The sequence below is a fragment of the Sciurus carolinensis genome, chromosome 14 (assembly GCF_902686445.1).
Source record: "Sciurus carolinensis chromosome 14, mSciCar1.2, whole genome shotgun sequence".
NCBI classification, from domain to species: Eukaryota; Metazoa; Chordata; class Mammalia; order Rodentia; family Sciuridae; genus Sciurus; species Sciurus carolinensis.
The window spans coordinates 30,750,892-30,776,240 of record NC_062226.1 but is presented as its reverse complement, the minus strand read 5'-3'; the positions used below and the strand labels follow the sequence as shown (position 1 = coordinate 30,776,240).

Below are 25,349 nucleotides of genomic sequence, written 5' to 3'. Positions count from 1 at the left end.
AGAGTATCCCCATTGCTAGTTCTTGTGAACCACAGAATAAATCTTGTTATAGTTTGAATATGAGGTGACCCTGAAAGTTCATGTGTGGAACAATGTAGGAATATTCAGTGGTGAAATGATTAAATTTTAATAGCTGTAACCTGAACAGGGCATTAATCCATCTGATGGATCAATAACCTGAATGGATTATTGAGTGGTAATTGTAGGCAGATAGGGCATAGGTGGAAGAAATAGGTCACTGAGAGCATACCCTTGGAGGTTATATTATCTCTGGCTCCTTGCATTCAGGCTGTCTCTGCTTCCTGGTTGTCATGTACTGAGCATACCCTTCTGTCATGATGTGGTGCCTTACCTTGGGACCAGAGCTATGGAGTAAGCTGACCATGGACTGAAGCTTGGAAACCATGAGCCAAAACAAACTTTTCCTCCTCTAAGTTGTTCCTGTCAGGTCTTTTGGTCACAATGACCAAAAGTCGATCAAAAAACAGTTAAGAGTAATGTCCTATTTCAAAAGCAGGGAAGGGGCAGGAGGTGTAGCAAGTAGAGCACTGGCCTAGCATGTGTGAAGATCTGGGTTCAGTCACCAGCACCAATTAATTAATTAATTAATTAATTAATTAATTAAAGTTAAGAAGTACTACTTTAGAAAAATTCTTACATGTATATATATCTCCTAGGGGATGTGTATAAAATGTTCATAAAACACTAGTCATATGACCATAGTGTAGAGAAAGAGTAAAGGAAAGTTGATTCAGAGCCTACAAATTCATGGTGTCAATCTATATAATCACACAAACTAAATGTATTTCATTGGTTTAAAAAAGTAACTATGGGGCTTGGGGTATCGCTTGGTGGTAGAGCACATGCTTAGCATGTGTGAGTCCAGGGTTCAATCTGAGCACTCAAAGCAAAAAAAGCAATTGTGAATGATTTCTAGCTGAGTATTTTAAAATTATCATCTGTTTTAGCAGTATTCATTTTTATATAACTACATACTTTTAGCTAAAAAATTGAGGATTTTGCAACCCCAAAAGACCCCAAATAGACTAAGCAACTCTGAGCAAGAAGCACAAAGCCACAGGAATAATACTACCTGATTTTGAAACATACTACTAAGTTATAGAAATCAAAGTAGTATGGTACTAATATTAAGAACAGTACCCAGGGGAAGATGGCCACCCCAGCAGCATCCTGGCTTTTGTGGCAAGTGCAATGCTTCAGTATATCTGTGATCAGACCATTTACCAAGCTTGTGAGGCTACCTGTTCGGCTATGTGGGATTGGAGGTCACTATGCCACTGCTCTTTATGCTGCTGCATCTAAACAGAATAAACTGGAACAAGTAGAACACAAGTCGTTGAGAGTAGCCCAACTCCTGAAGGAACCCAAAGTGCCTGCTTCTATTCTGAATTCCTATATTAAGTGTTCCATCAACATGAAAAGCCTAAATGACTCCTGGGTCCTGTTCTTAGTATTAGTACCATACTACTTTGATTTCTATAACTTTGTAGTATGTTTGAAAATCAGGTAGTGCTATTCCTGTGGCTTTGCTCTTCTTGGTCAGAGTTGCTTTGTCTATTTGGGGTCTTTTGGGATTGCAAAATCCTCATTTTTTTAGCTAAAAATATGTAGTTATTTAAAGATGACAGCAAAAGAGAGGTTTTCCCTCATGATGTCTAACCTGATCAACTAGCTGGCTGACAAAGTTCACCTAGAAAATGCCCATGACATCGTTTCTGCCTTTCTACCATTATGAGTGTGCACCATGGAGAAGTATCTTGCACATGACCACTGTGTCTCCTTTACCTGAAGCTGTTCTCTCTGAAAGACAGGCCTGTAGAGCTTCCTAAGTTAAGGACAAGTATTGAAATTGGAGGTTAAGAATTATCCAGCAATCATGGGTGAAATGATTGTCCATATTGGAGAGAAAAATGTTGATATGTCTGTAAAAACCAAGATTCAGAAGCTTAGCTGGGCTATGCGGGAGTGTATCTAAAAGTGTTGATTTTTTATCATCAGTGAAAACTCCTAAACATGGAGCAACAATAAAATGCTTCTTGAAGAGACAAGAAGAAAAAAGAACAGGCTCATAGACAACGGAACAGAATAGAGAATTCAGAAATAAATCCATGCTTGGATAGCCAACTAGTTTTTACCAAAGGTACAAATAATATACAATGGAGAAAGGAGAGTCTCTTCAATAAATGGTGTCAGGGAAATTGGATATTCACATGCAAAAGAATGAAACTGGAGTCTTATCTTAAACCATATGCAAAAATCAACTCAAAATGGATGATAAACATAAGACCTGAAATTATACAAATATTAGAAGACAACATGGGGGAAAAGTTCCTTGACTATGGTCTTGGCAAAGCTTTATGACTAAAACTCCAAAAGCACAGGCAACAACTGGGCAAGATGATGCACACCTGTAATCCCAGTGATTTAAAAAGCTGATAGAGATGGATCTCAAGTTCAAGGACAGTCTGAGCAACTCAGTGACACTCTGTCTCAAAAAATAAAAAAGACTGTGGATGCAGCTCAGTGGTAGAGAGTCCCTGTGTTCAATTCTCTGTACCCAAAACAAGCAAACAAACCTCACAGGCAACAAAATCAAAGGTAAACAGATGTGACTGCATTAAACTAAAGTTTCTGACAAAGTGGTAAACAAAATGAAAGGGCAAACTGTGGAATGTTTGCAAAATCGTATGTCTGATAGGGAGCTAATATTCGAAATGTGTTTGGAACTCATACAACTCTATAGCAAAAAAACTAAATAGCCCAATTAAAATATAGATAAAGGACTTGAGTAGACATTTCCCCAAAGAAGACACATAAATGACCTCCAGGTATATGAAAAAATACTCAAAATCATTAAGCAACAGGACATGCAATGAAAACCACAATGTTATATCATCTCATATCTGTTAACATAGCTATTATCAAAAAGTCAAGTGGAAGTGTTGGTAAGAATAAAAGGACATAAAGGATACACACTATTGGTGGGATTATAAATTGGTACAGTCATTATGGAAAAGAGCATGGAATTTCTTAAATAAAATGATTATAAGATCCAATAATCCTACTTTTGGGTACATATCTAAAAGAATTGAACTCTATAACTTGAAGAAATGTCTGTTCATTGCAGCATTATTCACAATAGCTAAGACATGGAAGCAATATAAATTTCTGTGGATAGATGGATGGACCGATAAAAAGAATGTGGTATGTATATAAATACAGTGGAATATTTTTCAGCCCTATCAAGGAAGAAAATCCTTCCATTTTTGACAATATGAATCAGCCCAGAGGATGGTGTATAAAATGAAGTAAGCCAGACATAGAAAGACAGATTCTGTGTGATTCTACTTTAATGTGGAATTCAAGAAAAAAAAAAGAACCCATAAAAGAAACAGTGTCTGACAGGGGTTGGGTGGGAAAGATGGGGAATTTTGGTCAAATGGTATAAACTTTCATTGATAAGTTAAGAAGTTCTGAGACTTTAATGTACAACATGGTAACTATAATTTATAGCACTGTATCGTACACGTGAAATTTGCTAAGAGTATATTTTAAGTATTCTCACCACAGCAAAAAAGTAACTATATGAGGTTATGAATATGTTAACCGTTCTAATCACTTCAGTGTATACAATAGATCAAAACATCATGTTGTACACCTTAAAGTATATATAATTTTTATTTGTCAAATACATAAAGTAGATTCTACACATTTGCTTAGTTTTTAAAATCTGAATCAACTTTCTTTCTTTCCTTTACTGACAATTTTCTGATGATTTTGAGATAAGCTGGTTCATTTGCAAATGGGCAATTTCTTCCCAAAATTAAAGACTGTAAAATAAAACTGTTTAAAATGATGTTAGAACTTAATTCAAAACCCTTAATTTATAGATGAAGAAACCAGAACTGCTCAAGTTTGAGTGACTTGTCCAAGACCAAAGACTTGATTATGATAGAGACCAGATCTCGTTCATGAATCAAGTGAACTCTACTACTTACTCCAGACACAGACATTAAGGGTGTTTTTGGTGGTTATCATGAATATTGAACTTATCTCACTTTCCTCCCTTTTCTGGGGCAGAGTTTGGCATTTAGATGTCCTTTTTTGATTATAGCTTAGAAAATTTCTAGCCATTTTTGAGACTATGAATTTCTTAGGAACATGAATTAGGGGTTTAAGTGTGTGCCTAGCTGGTGCACAAACCACAGAGAGACAACAATCTCTTAGAATTCCTTAACTTTTTTGGTTATTCAGGTATATATTTTTAGTCGAAGGACTTCAAAAACGCTTTCCATACATTTCCTCCCAACCACCCTTGAATGTCCAGAGGGAAATTATTGTGTCCTTCATTTCTAGAAAAGGAAATCAAACTCTAGAGAGATTAAGTGGGTGGAGTGGATTGATTTTATTAATGGCTTCTATTCTTCTGTTTTGGTCAGATTTTTTGCTGCTGTGACTAAATGACCCAGCCATCATAACTGTAGAGGAGGGTAAGTTTATTTGAGGGCTCATGGTTTCAGAAGTCTTAGTCCACAGAAAACAGGCTCCCTTCCTCAGTGATGGAGGTGAGGCAGGACATCATGGCAGAAGAGTGTGGTGGAGGGAAGCAGCTCAAATGGTGATCAGCCATCAGAGAGAGAGGTCTCCTCTCTCCAGATACAAAATATATACCCCATAGTCATGCCCCCAATGAACCACTCCCTTCAGCCATACCTACCTGCCTCCAGTTACCACTCAGTTAATCCCATCAGGGAGTAATTTACTGATTATGTTAAGATTCTCACAAGCCAATCATTTCTCCTCTGAACCTTTTTGCATTGTCTCATATGTGAGCTTTAGGGGGGTCACCTCACATCCAAACGGTAACATCTTCCCTATTTTTTTTCTTTATGGTGCTGGGGATTGAACCCAGGGCTTCCCACACGATAGACAAGTGCTCTACCACTGAGTTACATCCCCAGTCCTTTAAATTTTATTTTGAGACAAGTTCCTACTAAAGTTGTGCACCCTGTCTTTGAACTTGTGATCTTCCTGCCTCAGCTTCCTAAGTAGCTTGGATTACAAGTGTGCACCAGTACGACTGGGTTATTCCTCCTTTTTGATTCATACCCTTTGCCACATCACTATGAATGTCCCTTCTTTCTGCCTCTGGTCCCAGCCATGTGACTTGCTTTGGTCATTGAAGTATAAGCAGACATGATGCCATCATAGAATTGGAAGTGTTTGCACCTTTCTGTTTGTGTTACAGTCCCTGCTATTGGCATGGGAAGGACAAGCCTTTATAATCCTCTTGGAAGTTTAGATATGTAGGGCAGGGTCATGGTCACCCTAGCAAATTATTGAAGCTATCCTGTATCATCCACAACCCAGCTGACTCTAAAATACACAGTGAGTTTGGATTAGGTCAGTTGAATCTGGCAAACTTGAGAGCTATATAAATTCGGTTTGTTGGATGGTACTGCTGTTTCACAGTTGCTTGCTATGTGGTATTATTGTAGGAACAGGTAAGGAAGACAGTGTTGACAACTGAGGATCTAGAAACTGAACCAAGATCTTCAGTCACTGAGCCCAGGGCTCTTGTCACTTGGCTCAGTCTTGCCTGTTACTGTTTACATAAGTTGTTACTTCTGTCTGGAATTTATATTTGTTTTTGATCCCTGAGTAATCACTGCTCTTCCTTTGAAACCCTGTTAAGTATCTTTGCCTTCCGTGATCCACCCCACAAAGTTGACCATCCTCATGGGTTCCATGACTTCCTCTTACCTATTTTTGTTATTTCATCAATCACAATGTTTTATAATTAGTTGTTGAAGGAAGTATGTTTCTCTGATGTCCTTTAGAGCCTACTGCAGTGCCTCATTATTAATTTTGGAATTCTATTAATTGGTAGAAAAAAACTATGGAAAAAAAGAAATGAAGGATTTCTTGATGAAATGTTTGAAGCATATTTCTGATTGGTCTCATTGATTGTCACCTTAGGATCCCTGGATTAGGTGACATGTTTGAGAACAAAGAACCCATCAATTCATTATATATATACACATTTGTGAAGGGGAAAAGTGGTGTGATATGATAGCAAGCCCGGCAGGGAAGCCACTTTAGGATGGACAAGATACTGATATATTTACTGAACATCCAAGGGGGAACACACTTCTTTCCCTTATTTCATTGAAGTATTTTAATCTTCACTTGATTATAAATTTTCTGAGGACAAAGATTATGTTCCTTATTCTTTGGATCCTCCATAGACTCTACACAGAGAGTAGCTTGTTGGTTGATTTATTAGTCTGATAAGGAGGAGTGCAAAAAGTTCACTTTCTCTCTCTCTCTCTCTCTCTCTCTCTCTCTCTCTCTGTGAGTGTGTGTTTTCCTTTCAGATTTAAAATTTATGTGCCTTGCTTGGAAGGTTATTATAAGTCAGTAAATTCTACAAATAAATTTCATATTCCTTGGTAATGCATCTGGGCTTCTTCTGAGATTCCCCATTTAAAAATGGTCACAAGCTTTATTTTAAAGATGTATGTCCACACATAAATCCTGAATGCCATGAATGTTGGTTGTAATTCTTCCTGGAGAAGTCAAGGATGTATTTGGTCTTGCCTTACTGTTAAAGGTATAAGAAAAAAATGACTAGAGTTGGTCCTCAGGTCTTATATTTAATATAAATTGCCCTTCATTCGCCTGGTCACTACAACTGAGGTTATAGTGAAATAGAGAATTTAGGTTTAACAAATAACTATAGAGCATTGATACTGAACAGCCACCATGCTGAGGGATTTTATATGTATTATCTTATAATCACCTAAGGGCAGTGCTCTAAGCGCTTAGGCTCACAAAGTCCGATTATGTAGCAGAGACAAAATTTAACCTCAAAATGGAGAAATCTTGAAATGGAATTTGGTAACTTTTTCCACTATTAAATGTTTATCAGGTGCCAGGTACTTCATATTTTGGAAATAAAAAGTTGCTGAGCCAGATGGCATTGGGCAGATCTCACAAGGGACTTTCCAAGATACTCCATACACCTCAGAAAAGAGAAGGAGACAAGAAAATGAATGAAGAAAGAAGAGTAGATCTGAGGTACTCTGAGTAGCAGTGTGTCTATTTACAAGAGTGACTTTTGTGTTAAATTCCCAGGACAGCCTGTGGTTCCCAAATTCCTCCTCCGACAAAGGTATTGTTCCCAGTAATGAAGTTGACCTGTACTGGATCATTCAGGGATCCCAGGCAGGAAGCCCTGTAGTTTTCATTCCTTTTGAACCTCTTTGAACCAGGTCCACCTTGCACTGGGGCAGCCTAGTTAGCTTTCACATTTGCTATCAGGAAAAACTAGTTGAGTAAATTTGTCTATTATGAGGCTTGATTTTCTATCAGCGTGTAGTTTTTTATGTATTCAAACTTCCTCTAATATGCATAATTGCTGAAAGAAAAAGGCTGTAGAGCAACCATGAATTATGGCTTTTAGGGAAATGAGCATTGCAGTTAATGTTGCAAGACAGCTTCCATTATAATCCTCTGTTTTCACATCCTTGTGATTTTTTAGGTGGGGGATGGAGTCGGGGTGGAAGAATTTTGTTCTGAGCTAAAATTTTCCATGGTTTGACTCAGCCCAAGGTGATTTTTGAATTTGAACATTTGCACAAATATCTTTTTTTATTATTGCATTTGGAAAGTGATGTTCATTTTTACTCCAAGTATTATTAATGTATAAAAATTCCAAGTATGAATGGGCTATTAAAACTTGTCATCCACATGTCACTTGTCTTAGGAATGATAGCCAAGTAAGATTTTAAAAGAATTACAATTCCCAAAGGCTAGGTTCTTTCATTTTTATAAATATATTAAAGCATTAGGTACAAAAATGGCTAAAATATTTCATTATATTCAGTTTCACTGTAGTACTTGTTTAGCATACAGCCATTCAGAATAAATAGATATATAGGTCACTTTTATTATTTTAATTTGTGGTAAACTCTAAAAAGACAAAACACATTTTATAACAATTTATATACTTTTTGAACTATATTCATTAAGTTTTAGATTTTTTAGGTTAGGTCAAAGTGTATCTCTTGTAAATGGCACATTGCTGAGACATTTTCTAAAAATATAGCTCTTTAAATGAAACCAATTTTTAGGCTGTAGGATTACCAATAATTACTAAAAAAAAAAAAAAAAACAACCTTGCAACATTTTTTCTTATGTCTACAAATATCTATTTAGAGCTTGGGGCACATATTCAAATAAGAATTTTGATCTATTGATTTGTGTCTGTAATCCATTTCCTCTTTAAGATGTTTTGAGATATAATCTTTCTTGTTTCTATTTTTCATTTTCTGGGTATAATTTTAGATGATTTATTTATATTTATGCTAAAACTCTTCTGTTAGTATATCTTGTCACTAACCTGGGAAAGTATATGATATTGTAAAATGTGATACAAATGAAAATTGTATCACTGAAAATAATATAATTTGTTTGAAATGATATCAAAATATTATTCAGAAGAGACTTGTGTAGTCAGTCACTCTGAGCTTTTCTATATGGTGATAATCTTTGTATTCTCCTCCAAAAGAAATGACATCTTCACTAGGTAAATGTTCCACATTGAATCACCTCTTGGTCTCTTTTAGAATCCTGTACCTGTTTTTCCATTCGATGCAGTATTTTATGACCTTATCTGATTTTGTCATCCCAATTAGTCTTTGAATATTATTTCTATAGTCTTTGCATCTTAAAATATTTTTTTTCCTTGTGACTGCAAATGAGGCATTTTATAGAAAATAGTTTGTTGTTTTTCATTGCAAATTCTGCTCTGGTACACACACATGAAAACACATAAACATATGTACATATATATCTATGTCCACATACATAAAGTATATATAACTTTGTATACTATATTATATATACCTTGTTTCTCTATGTGCACAAAATTGCATATATGATATTTGTGTATAATATATGTGATTTATATTTATAACATATCTATATATTACATGTATATGCAATGAGAAACTTAAGTATTTATGTGTCATTTTTAACTGATGTCCTGGATACATTATTTTACACATTATTTTTGGATTCTCTCCCACTTTTCCCTTTTTCCCTATAGCATACCCACACAGCTTTTCCTATTTGTTAGAGGGAAATTGGATATCTGTGTTTTCTTCTCAGAGTCTTTTTCTTTTTTTTCTCTCTCTCTCATTTTGGTTACCTGCTTGTTAAGAACATGTTATTTTCTTTTCCTTCATAATTTGGATCCATCATTCAGAGTTCAGTTCTCTGTTGACTCCCTCAAGGAGGCCTTGTCTGATGGTGTTCTGCTCCTTCCTCCTCAAATGCTAATGCACTTGGCACAGCATTCTGACCACCATCTAAACACTCATCTTGTGGATATGGACATTTCATGTCTTATTCTCCTGCTGGAATGAAAGTTCTCTGAGAGAGGGGTTAGGGATCTGACTGGTCCACTGCTATAATCCAAGTCTTTATCTTAGTGCTGGGTATATGATGACTTATACATATTTATGGAATGGATGGATGAATGAATTGCCTGCCTGCCATTCTCATTTTTAAAAATAATTTCTATATTTGAAGTCATTAGTCAACAAGACTAGGCATTTAATATAGTTTTTCCTATAATTGCTATACAGGACAGGCTAGTTATGGTACTCGATGGCTGAAAGCCTTTCAACAACTTTTGCCCATGGGGAGCTATAATTTCACCTTATGATATCATAAACCACTCAAGGATTTCATGTAGTTACCAGAACCTTGGGCTGAAATTATAACTCTGGGAGCCCTTGCTGCCTATTAGTCATTTGGTACATGACATAAAGCAAAATATATTCTGTGTTCTTGGACTTCAGTTTGGCTCTCAGTGTATTGACTGCTTGATTTCATATTTGACCTGCAAAATATTCAGCATCCTGAAAGTTAAACCCCCTAAAAACTTGTGATAATTCAAAAGTACTTTATGCTCATTGAACAACATAATAGTGGTTAGTCCACTGATGGAGTAACTGGGTAGCAACTAGTCAGGCAGGGTGTGCCAGAGAAAGTAGGTCATGAAGCATTCCTTTTGGGTTTATATGTTGTCCTGGTGAGCAGAGCTCTCCCTCTGCTTCTTGGTTTCCATGTCCTGAGCTGCTTCCTTCTACCACACCCTTCCTGCCATGATGTTTAGCCTTGCCCTGGATCCAGAACCATGGAATTGTCTGACCATGAACTGAACCTCTAAAACCCTGAGTCAAAATAAACTTTTTATCCTTAGGTTGATCTTGTTGGATCTCTTGGTCTTAGCAACGCAACACTGACCAAAAGAGAAATTCGCACTGAGAAGTGGGGTCACTGCTGCCACTAACCTGCCTATGTGGTTCAGAAACCTCTGGAGGTAGTTTGTGGGAGGAAGTTTGAAAAGCTTAGAGATACAAGTTGGAAAAGCTTTACAATGTTATAAATGTAGGGTAATTCTTATGGCAAGTCAGATGACAAGAATGCCAATAAGACTGTGGCCAGTAAAGACTGGCCTCAAGAGATTTTTACAGGATAAGGAGGACTCTGTTGGAAATTAAACTAGAACCCATCTGTGTTACATTCTAGCAAAGAAGTTGTCTATTTTACTCATTAGAAAGTTGTTTTATTGTGAACAACCACTCAAGTACTAAGTGGTGGTTGCAGCCATGGTTCTAGGAGGTTTGTTATCACTTGAGATGGTGGCAGACTTTGGTATTCACAACACAATACTGATTCAAAAAGAATGCAGGATGCTGAAATTGTGGGTTATGGAAACTTCCACTGAGATTGCAAAGGCCTGAGTGACCAGGCAAAGTATGTCAAGGTTAGAAGCCCTCAAGTCAGTTCCTGAAAGAGTGAGGCATGAAGATATGAGAAGGAAGCTAAAGCTGCTGTGGAGAACCCCAAGATAAAGAGATGCTAGTAACGTGGAAAGTCTCTTGAGGGAAGTTGCAGGAATCCAGCACAGACAAGCCAAGGGAGAGGCCATGTGGATTGCAACCAGAAAGGCCATGAGGGTGGAGCTATATCAGCCCTTTGGATAGAATATCATGATGCCATGTGCCTTACTTAGATGCTGGATATGGAGCTATAGGACTTCTTTACCCAGCTGGATTTTGGCCTTGTTTCCCTCCCACTCCTTTCTATGATCCTGTTTCTCCCTTTTGGAATAGAAATGTTTATTCTGAGCCATTACATATTGGATACATGTAACTTGCTTTTGACCTTTACAGGGACTCACAATCAAGAGTTTGCCTTGAGTCTCAGATGAGATTTTGGACTTAGATTTTTGGGCAATGCTGGTAACGTTAAGACCATGGAGATTTTTAGAAATGGACTAAATGTATTTGGAGTTGTGAGATAGACATGAACTTTTGGAGGTCAGGGGTGGAATGATATGGTTTAGATGTGAGGTGTTACCCTAAAACTCATGTGTTAGACAATATAAGAATGTTCAGAGGTGAAACAATTAGATTATGAGAGCCTTAATCTAACCAGTGAGTTAATCCACTGATAGGGATTAAGTGGGTGGTAACAATAGGCAGGTAAAGTATGGCTGGAGGAAGCAGGTCACTGGGGTTATGCCTTTGGGGTTTATATCTCGTCCCTGATGAGCAGAGCTCTCTCTCTCTGTCCTTTTTGTTTTCCATGTACTAACCTGCTTCCCTCTGCCATGCTATTCACCATGATGTTCTCCCTCACCCTGGGCCCAGAGCTATGGAACTACATGACCATGGACTGAATCTCTGAAACTGTGAGACAAAATAAACACTTCCCCTTCTAGGTTGTTCTTGACCAGTTTTTTGGTCGTAGTGACACAAACCTGACTAAAACACATAAGGATGTATGAATCAACTGAGTCCTGAAGGTGCTTGGGAGGTAATGAAGGGCTTTACAAATGGTGTCTGTCATTATTGTCATAGTAGTGAAGCAAAATAATTTTTCTAAGAGCATGCTAAAATGAAAAGAAAATCACTGGATTGAGATGAAAATCTGTATTTCCTCTTTTAGCACTCAAGTATAGATAAGAATTCATGTCAAAGTGTGCCAGTGGTAAAGTTAATTGAACTCTGGGGCAGCACCTTTCATTTCTCCAGAGGAGCTGAAAACAGTGATCTGGCAACTAGTTTACAAGATGTGAGGAGCAGGTAAGAACTGGGCTAATATTCAAAAAGGCTGATAAAACTAGTTACTATTTCCACAAAGGAAACAGCAAGAGTTAAAAAGTCTTGTGAAGGAAATTCTGTCTGAAATTTTTTAGAGGAAGGATCAGTGTGTTGCTGGTTTGGCAAGAAGGCCAAGAAGTAGAATGAGTTGGTTTGTTAGAGGGGTAGGACTATTCTGGATAGACAATGTAAAAGAGAATTGTTTAGGTCTATTATCTAAGATGTCAACAGCTGGGATAAAATTGTCACTGGCATGTTAGGTTTCAGATGCTTGGATAGAGCCAGAGTCAAGCAGGATCACACTGTGGAAGTCACTGGAACATGGAACTTCCTAATAGGGCACAGAGTCAACTCAAAAGCATAAGGAAAAGTTCAGCTCTAGAAAATGTCCTGGATACAAGCTTAAAGAATAAGAGCCAGCAACAACAGGAATCTGAGGCTGGGTCATGTGGGAACTGAGCAATTGCAGTCATTTTCTGATTATATTGACAAACGAAATACCCAGGAATTTTGTTAAAATGCAGATTCTGGGTTAGTAGGTCTGGTAGAGAGAGTCAGATTCCACATTTATAATATGCTTTTGGAGATATCAAAACTACTGGTGCTTGAACCACACCTCTGAGAAGAAGAGTCTGGATAGAGCACGGTCAATTCTTCCTGCATGAGAATAGGGTGAGTTCTTAGGCCTGGCTGAGGGAAAGGTAAAGAAAAGGGTAGTGTTTCAACCTGAGGGTGAAGCTGCCTCAGCTATGAGAAGCAGAGTGACAGGGGGCTAAGTCTTGGCAGCAAGCTGTGCTGCCTGCCTTCTACTGTGGCTTCTCTTTCCATAAATCCAATGGTTGGTGTCTTCTCCATAAAATTAATCAAACTGTTCAGTGGTACATGGTTTCTTGCTCGCAATGTCAGCAGAATCATCTCGTCTAAATTAATAACCCGTATAAGAAACTAACAGAAGTCTCACCTTTTCCAGGGAACATTTGTCTTACCTTGAAATGTATGCAGTATAGGTAGGGGCATTACAGAGGAAGATTTCTTAATACAAAGAAATGGCTTTTGGGGGCGCTTTCAGAGTGTGGCAGAAAGCGAGGTGCCTCCTGATATCTTTATGTCTTAGTGGTGAGCAACTCTTTACACCAGTGACAATTCAATAAAATGAAAATGTTAGCAGAACATTTTTACACACTATTTTTATTTCATATTCATATTTTGTATAATCTATGTTGAAAAATTTCTCATTTTTTTCCCTTAACAGCAATACTGGGTTCCAATGAAGGAAAGTACCCTACTTAATACAACACATGTACTCTTGATGACTTTAAATTATTTCTGACCTTTAAATAGTATACACAGCATCATGATGAACAGGAACTGATTTCATGCTTTCAGCAACATGTTTGTGAGTTGGGCATAAACAGTGCTGAATGTGAGGTGGAGCAACGGCTGGAGGGAACAATATGGAGGTTAATTGGCACCAGAGATCATGATCTGATGCTACAGCTCCATTTGGAGATGATACTGTGGGGTGGGGGAACAGGGGAGAGAAGCTGCCATTTCACAGGGGGTGGTGGTCAGGGAGTGGGATGGCATCTGAGACCATGAGAGCATGGTGTGGATGGAAGACGCCAAGCAGATAAACTTCTTCTTAGTTTATGAAGTGCCTAGCAGGGTCTCTTCCTGCTTAATACTTCCCTGGGCAGGATGGTAGTGATCATGATGGTGTGTGTTGGGGGATGAGTGAATCCCTTTTGGGTATGTGTCTCTCTTGCTTCCTCATCCCCTACTGAATCATACACTGTATGTGCACGGATCCAACTGTCCCCGCCTCTCCAGCAGTCTCTACTTTTGAGTCTTCTTTGTGGTCTGAGCGGCTTTCCCAGCCTAAGTCCTGGAGTAGGGAAAGGACTGGTTGGAATAAATCAGGTTAGTGAGTACCTTCTTACTGCACGTAAATGAAATACTAAGTAGGAATAATTCTTAGTCAGATATTACTGGGTGTGAATTCTCTGCCATTAATTAGCTATATGCTCTAGACAAGTTATTTAATTTCTTTCAGTCTATTTTATTTATCTTGTGAATGCACTAAAGTTTAAATGAGAAAAATCTATTTAAATTAGTGATGTTCCTGAAACATAGTAGGTATCCAATGTATTTTATTATTTGTTGACATTGATGTTTTTAGGTCCTGTTCCTGAAATTACATCTATGGCCTCATTCCAAAGTCAGGTCAGCCATGTACGACCTTTGGGATCATGACCAATTATCATCTAAAGCACATAGATTTATAGGAGATACATATGTTTACAAAACTATATTCACTTACATCTCATGGGCCAATAGATTCAGCTACCTTAATTTGAGGCAAAACCAAACCAAACCAAACCAAACCAAAACAAAACATATAAAACCCTCCTAAAAACCAAAACCTAGTTGAAATATAATTTAAAAAAGCATTGATAAGTGCTGGTTTAGTTGGTGTTGTTAAATTTTTTTTCACTTGACATCTTTTAGGCAGCAGCTTCCTGATGAAATACTGTGGTGAGTACCCTTTTTGAGTTTGAAAGATATTAAAGGATTCTGACAAGATGCCTTTCTGAACTTAAGAAAGAATAACCTCATATACATAAGTCTGTGCAATTGGCTAGAGCAGCCTTGCATCTGATGTAATTGGGAAAATTGAGCCCTAAATGGCCAAATTTCCCAGCTTGAGTTCACAATGGAGCTGAAGTCAGTTATGATTCCTGATTTGTCACTGAATACACCAGTGGTTGCGTCACACTAGCTCCTGATCTGATTAAGGATCAAAATATCCAATTGAGGCTAAATCAGAAAAAGCCAGCATTCCACTTAGTTTACATTGTGTTTGCAGAACTAAAATGTATATTTTAGATGTAAAAGGAGCCCCTTTGGGAGACACCACACAATTTCTTCACAAACACATGAATATTTATTGAGCATGAAAATGAGATTGTTCACAGGGAAATGATCATTAGCTTAGTTCTCCCTAATTTGAAAGATGTGTGTCCATTTAACCTACATTAGCCTTTTAAATAATATAAACATCTACATTTACATAGAGTTCATAGACATGCATATTGATAATTGTTCATAATTACATAAGATAGATATGACTATTTATAGATATCTAACAATGTAATCATTGGTATAGAAAGAATCTATGTATAGAGATCATGCTTGCTAAGAAGGTTAATAATGTAAACAAAGTTATAAGCCAATTTCCCCCTAATTTAAAAGAAGGCTTTGCAAAATGTTGGCACACTCTCTGTTTGTATTCAAACGAAGGAAATGATCTTAGACATTCATTAAAGCAAACTCAGCAGGGTGTCTAATTGAAAATACTTTGCTGTAGTTAGTATGAATTACTGTATCTATTTGAAAGTAATAAAACTGCAGTTATTTAAAAAATTATGTAAATACGCCATCTCAAAATGGTTTTGGAAGTAGGTGAAGAAATAAATATATCACATGCTCATTTGTTTGTTTTCTCAACCTGAATTAGCAAAATCTTGATGGTTTTCCTAAAGTTCCTTAAATTGGAGAACATTTAGGAAGGGAAGGGAAATAATTTCTTCATTTCCTACTAATTGTCATGCACTGTTTATCTGACCAATACTGGACTCTAAATAGTTCTGACCCAACTGTTCCACCAGTGACCCAGAGCCACCCAGGCTGGGACAGCAGTATGTGTCCTACGTTGCCTCAGAGTGTCCTCCCACTTAAAGATCCTACATCTCAGACTCTTGGCCCACTATAAGGATGATGGTCCTCTAAGTTTTCTTTGCTTTGATGGTCTGGTTATATACAATCTCCTGGCTAAAATACTCTGGATTATTCTCGGATGTAATTTGGAGCTGATCTGGCCACGGCAAGTGAGAAGTGCTCTCACCTTTTGTCTGTTCTACTATACTTATAGTAGCCACTTCTCCTCGGTCTGACAATCACATCCATTTGTTTACGCTTAGCTAAATGAATGGTTGCCATATGCTTAGAATTAGGGCTACAGGTGCATAAGACAAATTTGGTCTCTATTCTTATGGAATTTATAATCTAGTGTCAGAGGGAATCAGACATTGGCTGGATATTTCACTCTCATGTTCTCCTTTAATTCTCTCAGATGAGGACACAGGGACCACGAGAGGCTCAGGAACTTGCCAAACTTCACCCAAGCAGCATGAAATTAACTCAGCTATCAAACAGACCTGATACCAGAACTGTTGCTTCTTAACATGTTACTCAGGCTTTCTTTCTATTTTTCTACAGCATCTAGTATGAGCCCGATTTTGCAAAACCGTATCAAAAGCATTGATTTCAAAGTGATCACTGCAGAATGTTCTGCCTTTATTCAATGCTGCTGCTGTTTTGCATTCATTTAATTGAACGATATCACCCAACCCTGTGCTGGGTTCTGAGGATACAGTGGTAAGCAAGGCAAAGTAGGAAAATTAACAAAAGATGACAATTACAGATTGTCTTAAATGGATGTGCTTCCTGTCTGAATTGTTCCCATTCCTACTTGGCTTATTAAGACTTTCTCATTACATAATAATAGAGGAATGCTGGAGAAATATTTATTTTGTTAATATACATTAATTGTATTATTTTATTACTGTGTAGTTTATAGTAAATATTTATAGAAATAACACTAAATATTTCTTTTAATCACACTACTCAGGTATCGGTGCTATGATATTTTATATATATCATATTATGTTTATATACATTGTGTTGTATTTCCTTCTAATCATTTCTCTCTACAACATGTTCTGAGACATGTATATTGCAAAATTGGAAATGTATGTGATTTCCTATCCTAAATTTTCACTTACCATTATATTTTGATTTTTTTTAACATCTTAAAGTTCTCTTCAAAATCATCTCCACTGGCTGGATTTTTGTAGCACATAGGAATATTATAATTTATTAATTGTGCTATAAAACACATGGTTTCAAAGTTTTTGTTATTTTTACTAAGGCTGCAGTGAATCTTTGCAGTAAACTGTTGCATTCATATTAAATTATTTTGTTTGCACAGAGACCTAGAAATGGAAATTAAGAGTGAAAGGGCATTTTTAAGGCTCTTGATAACAAATGCCCAGATAGATTTATGAACACACCATAAACTTACTCTCCAAAATTGGTGTTTACTGGTGTTTGTCTTATTGTGTATCTACCATGAGTTAGCACAGTCCAGAAAAATTTCTCATTTGATATGTAAAAATATAATCTCATTACTGCCTTAATTAGTTATTTAATTATGAGTAAGATTTACATTTTAAAAATATTTATTGGTTAATTTTATTTCTTTCCTGGATTGATATTACTATTATTTGTTCACTTGATCTTAACATTACTTAATACACACACACACACACACACACACACACACACACATCTGGCTTCATTCTCAAAAAGATTTAAGGTAGTTTAAAAGTCACAAAAAATATAGGACAGCATAAATTAAAACAGAATGAACTAAGAAAAAGAAATAACAGGAAACAAGGAATAATGCTTAAAATGCACACCACAGTGACAATAAACCTGCTATTAGTGGGCAATAAAATAGTCTCCAAGCTAGAACTTAGCTCAAAAGGGGAATCTTTCCATTTACCCAGCTCACCTTGACACTGTGCATGTGTGTGTGTGTTAGAGAGAGGGGGAGGGAGGGAGAGAAGGACAGAGGGGAAACTGATATAAATATATTGGTATTAAATCTGATAAGACTTTTAATTTTGGTAATATTATTTTGTGTCCCCTATGTATAAGATACAATGCAAGGTGCTTTACTTGGGGTTATATTTTGGATCTTACATGTCCTCTAAAGGTCCATGTGTTGAAGGCTTAGTTTCCAGTCTGTGGTACTATTGGGAAGTGGTGGAATCTTCAGGAGGTGGGGCCTAGTGGAAGGAAGTTAGGTCATTGGAGGCTGCCCTTGAAAGGGATATTGGGAACCCAGCTGCTTCTTCTCTCTTTGCTTTCTGGCCACCATGAGGTGAGAAACTCCTCTACCACATGTTCCCCACCGTGATGTTCTGCTTCACCAAAGGCCCAAAGTGTCAAAGCCAAGCATCTGTGGACTGAAACACTAGAGTCAAAATAAATTCTCCTTCCTTTAAGTTGTTTATCTCAGGTGTTTTATCACAGTGACAGCTGACTGACACACACAGATTATTTTATTTAGTCTCAATAACAACTTAATAAGGAGAGGTATTATATTTGTTTGCACTAGAGCCTGACAAGAGTGGTCAAGGAACATTAGCTTTTCTGTTGTTTCTGCTCATATTAAGTATATCAATATCTAGAAGTGAACTAAACAGACTTATTTTCAAAAAAGATTAACATTTATGTATATCTAAATCAGTACATATTTATTTAAGATTTAGCAATAACTAAACAAAAACTCAGAGAAACCCTTTGGGGTTTTGATTGAATTTTCTTTAAAGTTATAAGGAAACTTTGACAGCTTTGAATATTGAATCTTCCAATTTATTTTTATTTATTTTATCCAATCATCTTTAAGGCCTCACTTCATTACTATTTTTTCTATTAATATAATCCTTACACAGGGCACTTCCATGATCTGCTATGAATTTTGTTTTGTTAGAGTAAACCAGATGTTTTCCTTGTTATATTTTCTATCTGGAAGTATGCAACACTTGTGGGAAGTGAATTTATTCCTGGACTATGGTATTTCTTGGCATTTTTTTTCTTTTAGAAATATGTGGTAGTCAAAATCTCACCTTGTTATTTGTCCTACTTTCATTTCTCTTGTCTTGGCCTTCCAGCCAGTCTCGTAGTTGGTGATGGAGTGGCCCCAGGACTTCTGTATGTGCTGCCCATCATCCTACCATGCACTTCTCTAGCATCCCCACTCAAATCCCCTGTAGCTTACTGATCTCCTGCAGGGGCTTCTCTGACTCTCCATTCAAATCATGTCTCCTGCAAGGCTCTTAGGTTATGTTGTATTTTCCTCTACAGTAACTTCATATGGTTTTAATCCTTACTTGATTTATGTGCTCCCTTGATTAGTGTCTTTCTTTCTTTCTCATTGAATTCCACATTTCAGGAACAGTGTCTATTTTGCTTACTACAAAATCCCCAGTCACCTAGAGTGGTTCCTGGAACAGAAGTTGCTCTTACTGGGTGAATTAAAGAAAGAATGAATGAATTGCTGTACTTGCCTTTTACCTTCTCTCAAGCCCCATTTTCAGCATCTTGTTTGCCTTGGAGTTATGACATCCCTTACTTCTTCATGGTCAGCTTTTATTATGTGAATTTATATGTTTTATTGGGCAGCCACATGCTGTTATATGAGGATCAATAAAGGTGGATTTTATTATTTTGGAAGCATTTCCCACTATGCCTATGCCACTGTCCTTTGCTTCAATATTTCTGATTAAAGTTTGCTCTTGTCTTCACATCAGGTTTATTTAATTTCTAATATTTACTTGAATGTTCATCAGGATTGGTTTTCTAAAGCAGTACTGTCATTTGCCATACAATAACCCTAGCCTTCTAAGGAGGCTATAAGGAGCTTTTCTTTCTCTCTCTCTTTCTTTCTTTCTTTCTTTTTTCTTTCTCTCTCTCTTTTTTTTTTCTCTCTCTCTCTTTCATATTAGAGACTCAGGGATAAGGGGACATTATATGTGAGAAGCTGGAAAAGAAGTATAAGGAAATCTGTTAAAATGAACAAATAACTCACTTTGAATCCTCTAGTGCCCTTTCGACTGGGTCAATTCAGTTCTATGAGGGGTTTTATTTTCCAGCGTGCTTCATGATTTGTGAAGGGATTTTCTCATCTGGTCTTATATCCCAGCACAGTGGATGCCAATGACTGGAAGTTTCTAAGAATGCCCAGATCCACATCTTAGACCATAAACTCACACGGAGGCCTCGCTAGATCAAAATAATACTATAGTTTCTGTCTACCTACCAGTCATCCCAAAATGCTGAAAGGAAATCACTTTGGATGACATGCAATGGATGCTTGATTCCATCTGTCTACTTTACTTTCTGCAGCACCTATAGTGAATAGTGCTAGTTTTTGTTGGGGAAATAGCCAAATAAGCTCTATTAAATACAGCACTCATAAATTATTGCCTACATGGTCTCATGCTTCAAGAGCCCACCGACTTTGAAGCATGGAGCTGCTTCCCAGAGGAGTTGGTGGGAGGCTATGAGAAGCTTTACATATTACTTTTAGCATAAAATAAATTATTCTGGAAAAAAAGACTTAAATAAAGACAGAACTATCTCTTGGATTTCATATGCATAGCAGGCTAGTCCCTATCCCTTGGGGTTATCTGTAGGAGCAGCCAGCTACAAGATTATCTCTTCTCTCTGATCACATATCAGGGAAAAAATGTCCAGCCTTTATGGACTGTTGCAACATTCAGTGAATCATGAATCGGTCTGTCTTACACAGTCATTTACTTTTAATTTTTTTTTCTGATTTGAAGTGGTTGGTTGAAGCCAACCCCAAAACAGAGATGAAATATTCACCCTCTTAATTCTTAACAGTTTTATTAATTGTGTTAAATGTATAGCTTGCATGCTAAATGATTATTATCAAGAGGAAACATGGACCTATTCAATTTATTGTTAGTTATTTGAAATCAGGATTACAAACACTTCTGCTGTCAAGACTCAATTTGCAGAAGAACCTATATAAATACAGATCATCACAAATCTTGCATTTCAAGTCAATAGATATTTGTTCAAACACATAAATTCCCCCATAGAAATATTTTATAATTATAAGACTAGGATTAAAAAAAGTCAAAACCATAGCTAGAATTTGGGTCTAGAACCACAAACTACACAAAAATAAGAAAAAGCTGTTATTAAATTTTAAAGTATTATATGCAACAGAAAAGGATAATTTAAGGAGAGTATATGGAACATTTGGTTGCCCCTTTTTCAGATTTAGGGTGCTTAGATGGACTATAAGAACTAATGGCATCAATTCCTTGGAGTGCATTTCTCTTTTCTTTTTTCTTTGATCAAATGTATTTTAAAATGGATAGGCGATCCAAGATGGCGGCCTAGAGGGTGACTGCACCCCCAGTCGCTCCAGAACCCAGGAGTTAAGAAGGGGAGGCATTGAGAGACTCGGACTGAAATAGAGCCACAGGTGAGTCTGCCCACTGGGTAAAGCTCGGCCCGGGTGGCAGACCCAGATAGAGGTGGCTTATCGGAGCCGGGCAGGGCAGCTAGAGTCTTCCACAGGCAGTCCTGCGCACTCCGGCGGTGGGGGCCCCGCCCACACAGCCAGCTTCTCCAGGTTCCCGGAGCGGGCCCGCTAGTGAGAGCCTTTCTGACCAGAACAAGCTCCAAGTCCTGGAGCCAGCGCAGCACAGCGTACTCTGGCACACAAGCAGCTTCAGGGACCAGGATAGGGCAGCCAGAGACTTCCCCAGGTAGCCTGGACCCCTGCGGTGGGAGGTGCCTTTCAAGGCTAGCTTCTCAGACCAGACCGCCCAGTGAGAGGTTTTCTACATAGAACCAGCCACAAGCCCCCGAACCAATGGAGAGCTTCGATCCGCAAGCAGCCTCTGGGATCAGGGCAGGGCAGCCAGAGATCTCTTCAGGCGGCTCTGCCCACTCCAGCCGCAGGCTCTATTCACGGGACGATCCAAGATGGCGGCCTAGAGGGAGACTGCACCCCCAGTCGCTCCAGAACCCAGGAGTTAAGAAGGGGAGGCATTGAGAGACTCGGACTGAAATAGAGCCACGGGTGAGTCTGCCCACTGGGTAAAGCTCGGCCTGGGTGGCAGGCCCAGATAGAGGTGGCTTATTGGAGCTGGGCAGGGCAGCTGGAGTCTTCCCAAGGTAGCCTTCCACACTCCGGCAGTGGGCTCCTCCCACACGGCCAGCTGCATGGTGCAGGCCCACAGTGAGAGACTTTCCGCACAGAGCCAGTTCCAAACCGTGGAACCAGTAGGGGGCTAGGGGCAGTTTTCTTCGGATGTGCTGCATTATCAGATTCCTCCGAGACATCAGGCTACTGAAGGCTGGGAGGTGATACACTGGAAATCTACCGGGACACTATAAGCCAATAGCGGAAAACTGCAATATCTCAGGGTACCACTGACAGCTGACCAATATGAGAAAACAAGGAAAGAAAGTGTCCCAAACAAACCTAGATACTACATCAATAAAACCCAATGACAGCACAGCAGAAGAAATGTCAGAAAGGGAGTTCAGAATGTACGTAATTAAAACGATCAGGGAAGCTAATGAGGAGATGAAAGAGCAAATGCAGGATTTGAAGGAGGAGATGAAAGAGCAAATGCAGGCATTAAATGATCGCACCAATCAACAGTTAAAAGACCAAATACGGGAAGCAAGAGATCATTTCAATAAAGAGTTAGAGATATTGAAAAAACAAACTGAAATACTTGAAATGAAGGAAACAATAAACCAAGTTAAAAACTCCATAGAAAGCATAACCAATAGGATAGAACACCTGGAAGACAGAACCTCAGACATTGAAGACAAATTATTTAATCTTGAAAGCAAAGTTGGCCAAACAGAAAAGATGGTAAGAAATCATGAACAGAATCTACAAGAATTATGGGATATCATGAAAAGGCCAAATTTAAGAATTATTGGGATTGAGGAAGGCTTAGAGAAACAAACCAAAGGAATGAACAATCTATTCAATGAAATAATAACAGAAAATTTCCCAAATCTGAAGAATGAAATGGAAAACCAAGTACAAGAGGCTTATAGAACTCCAAACATACAAAATTACAACAGACCCACACCAAGGCACATTATAATGAAAATACCTAACACACAAAATAAAGACAAAATTTTAAAGGCCGTGAGAGAAAAGAATCAAATTACATTCAGAGGGAAACCAATAAGAATATCAGCAGATTTTTCAATCCAGACCCTAAAAGCTAGCAGGGCCTGGAACAACATATACCAAGCCCTGAAAGAAAACGGATGCCAACCAAGAATCTTATACCCAGCAAAACTTACCTTCAAATTTGACGATGAAATAAGATCCTTCCATGATAAACAAAAGCTAAAGGAATTTACAAAAAGAAAGCCAGCATTACAGAACATTCTCAGCAAAATATTCCATGAGGAAGAGATGAAAAACAAAGAAGCAAATCAGCAAAGGGAGGCGCTACCCTAAAGGAATAGCCAAATAAAGGAGAAACCAAATCATGTCAAAAACAAATATGAGTCAATTGACTGGGAATACAAATCATATCACAATAATAACCCTGAATGTTAATGGCCTGAATTCATCAATCAAAAGACACAGACTGGCAGATTGGATTAAAAAGAAAAATCCAACAATATGCTGCCTGCAAGAGACTCATCTCATAGAAAGAGACACCTATAGACTAAAGGTGAAAGGATGGGGAAAAACATACCATGCACACGGACACAGCAAAAAAGCTGGAGTATCCATCCTCATTTCAGATAATGTGGACTTCAAACCAAAACTAGTCAGAAGGGATAAAGAAGGACATTACATACTGCTTAAGGGAAGCATAAATCAGCAAGACATAACAATCATAAATATCTATGCCCCGAACATTGGCTCATCCACGTACGTCAAACAAATCCTTCTCAATTCCAGAAATCAAATAGACCACAACACAATAATACTAGGCGATTTTAACACACCTCTCTCACCACTGGATAGATCGTCCAAACAAAAATTGAATAAAGAAACTATAGATCTCAACAACACAATCAACAATTTAGACTTAACAGACATATATAGAATATACCATCCAACAAAGAACGAATACACTTTCTTCTCAACAGCACATGGATCCTTCTCTAAAATAGACCATATTTTATGCCACAAAGCTACTGTTAGCAAATACAAGAAGATAGAGATACTACCTTGTACTCTATCAGATCATAATGGATTGAAATTAGAAATAAATGACAGAATAAAAAACAGAAACTTCTCCAATACCTGGAGATTAAATAATACACTATTATATGATGAATGGATAACAGAAGACCTCAGGAGGGAAATAAAAAATTCTTAGAAGTAAACGAGAACAAAGACACATCATATCAAAATCTCTGGGACACTATGAAAGCAGTACTTAGAGGAACATTTATTTCATGGGGTGCATTCAAAAAAAGAAGTAGAAATCAACAAATAAATGACTTAACACTACAGCTCAAAGCGCTAGAAAAAGAAGAGCAGACCAATACCAAAAGTAGTAGAAGACAGGAAATAGTTAAAATCAGAGCTGAAATCAATGAAATTGAAACAAAAGAAACAATTGGAAAAATTAACAAAATAAATTGTTGGTTCTTTGAAAAAATAAATAAAATTGATAAACCCTTAGCCACACTAACAAAGAGAAAGAGGGAGAAAACTCAAATTACTAAAATTCGGAATGAACAAGGAAACATCACAACAGACACGAGTGAAATACAAAACATAATTAGAAGCTATTTTGAACATCTATACTCCAACAAAACAGAAAACCTCGAAGACATCAACAAATTTCTAGAGACATATGAATTACCTAAACTGAACGAGGAGGACATACACAACTTAAATAAATCAATTTCAAGCAATGAAATAGAAGAGGTCATCAAAAGCCTACCAACAAAGAAAAGTCCAGGACCAGATGGGTTCTCAGCCGAGTTCTACAAAACCTTTAAAGAAGAGCTCATTCCAATACTCCTCAAACTATTCCATGAAATAGAAGAGGAGGGAACCCTCCCAAACTCGTTCTATGAAGCCAATATCACCCTGATACCTAAACCAGACAGAGACACATCGAGGAAAGAAAATTTCAGACCAATATCCTTAATGAACATCGACACAAAAATTCTCAACAAAATTTTAGCAAATCGCATACAAATATATATTAAAAAGATAGTGCACCACGATCAAGTGGGTTTTATCCCAGGGATGCAAGGTTGGTTCAACATTCGGAAATCAATAAATGTCATTCACCATATCAACAGACTTAAAGTTAAGAATTACATGATTATTTCAATAGATGCAGAAAAAGCATTTGATAAAATACAGCATCCCTTCATGCTCAAAACACTAGAAAAAATTGGGGTAGTGGGAACATTCCTTAACATTATAAAGGCAATCTACGCTAAGCCCATGGCTAATATCATTCT

At 37.6% G+C, this 25,349-nt stretch overlaps 1 protein-coding gene and 1 pseudogene across 1 annotated transcript in view; one reads left to right on the top strand and one right to left on the bottom strand.

Annotated features, from left to right (window-relative positions):
- Positions 1 to 25,349, bottom strand: part of Grin3a (glutamate ionotropic receptor NMDA type subunit 3A) — a 173,728-nt gene that overhangs the window by 76,455 nt on the left and 71,924 nt on the right. The window lies entirely within an intron of this gene.
- LOC124963938 (ATP synthase subunit O, mitochondrial-like) lies at positions 1,172 to 1,996 on the top strand (annotated as a pseudogene).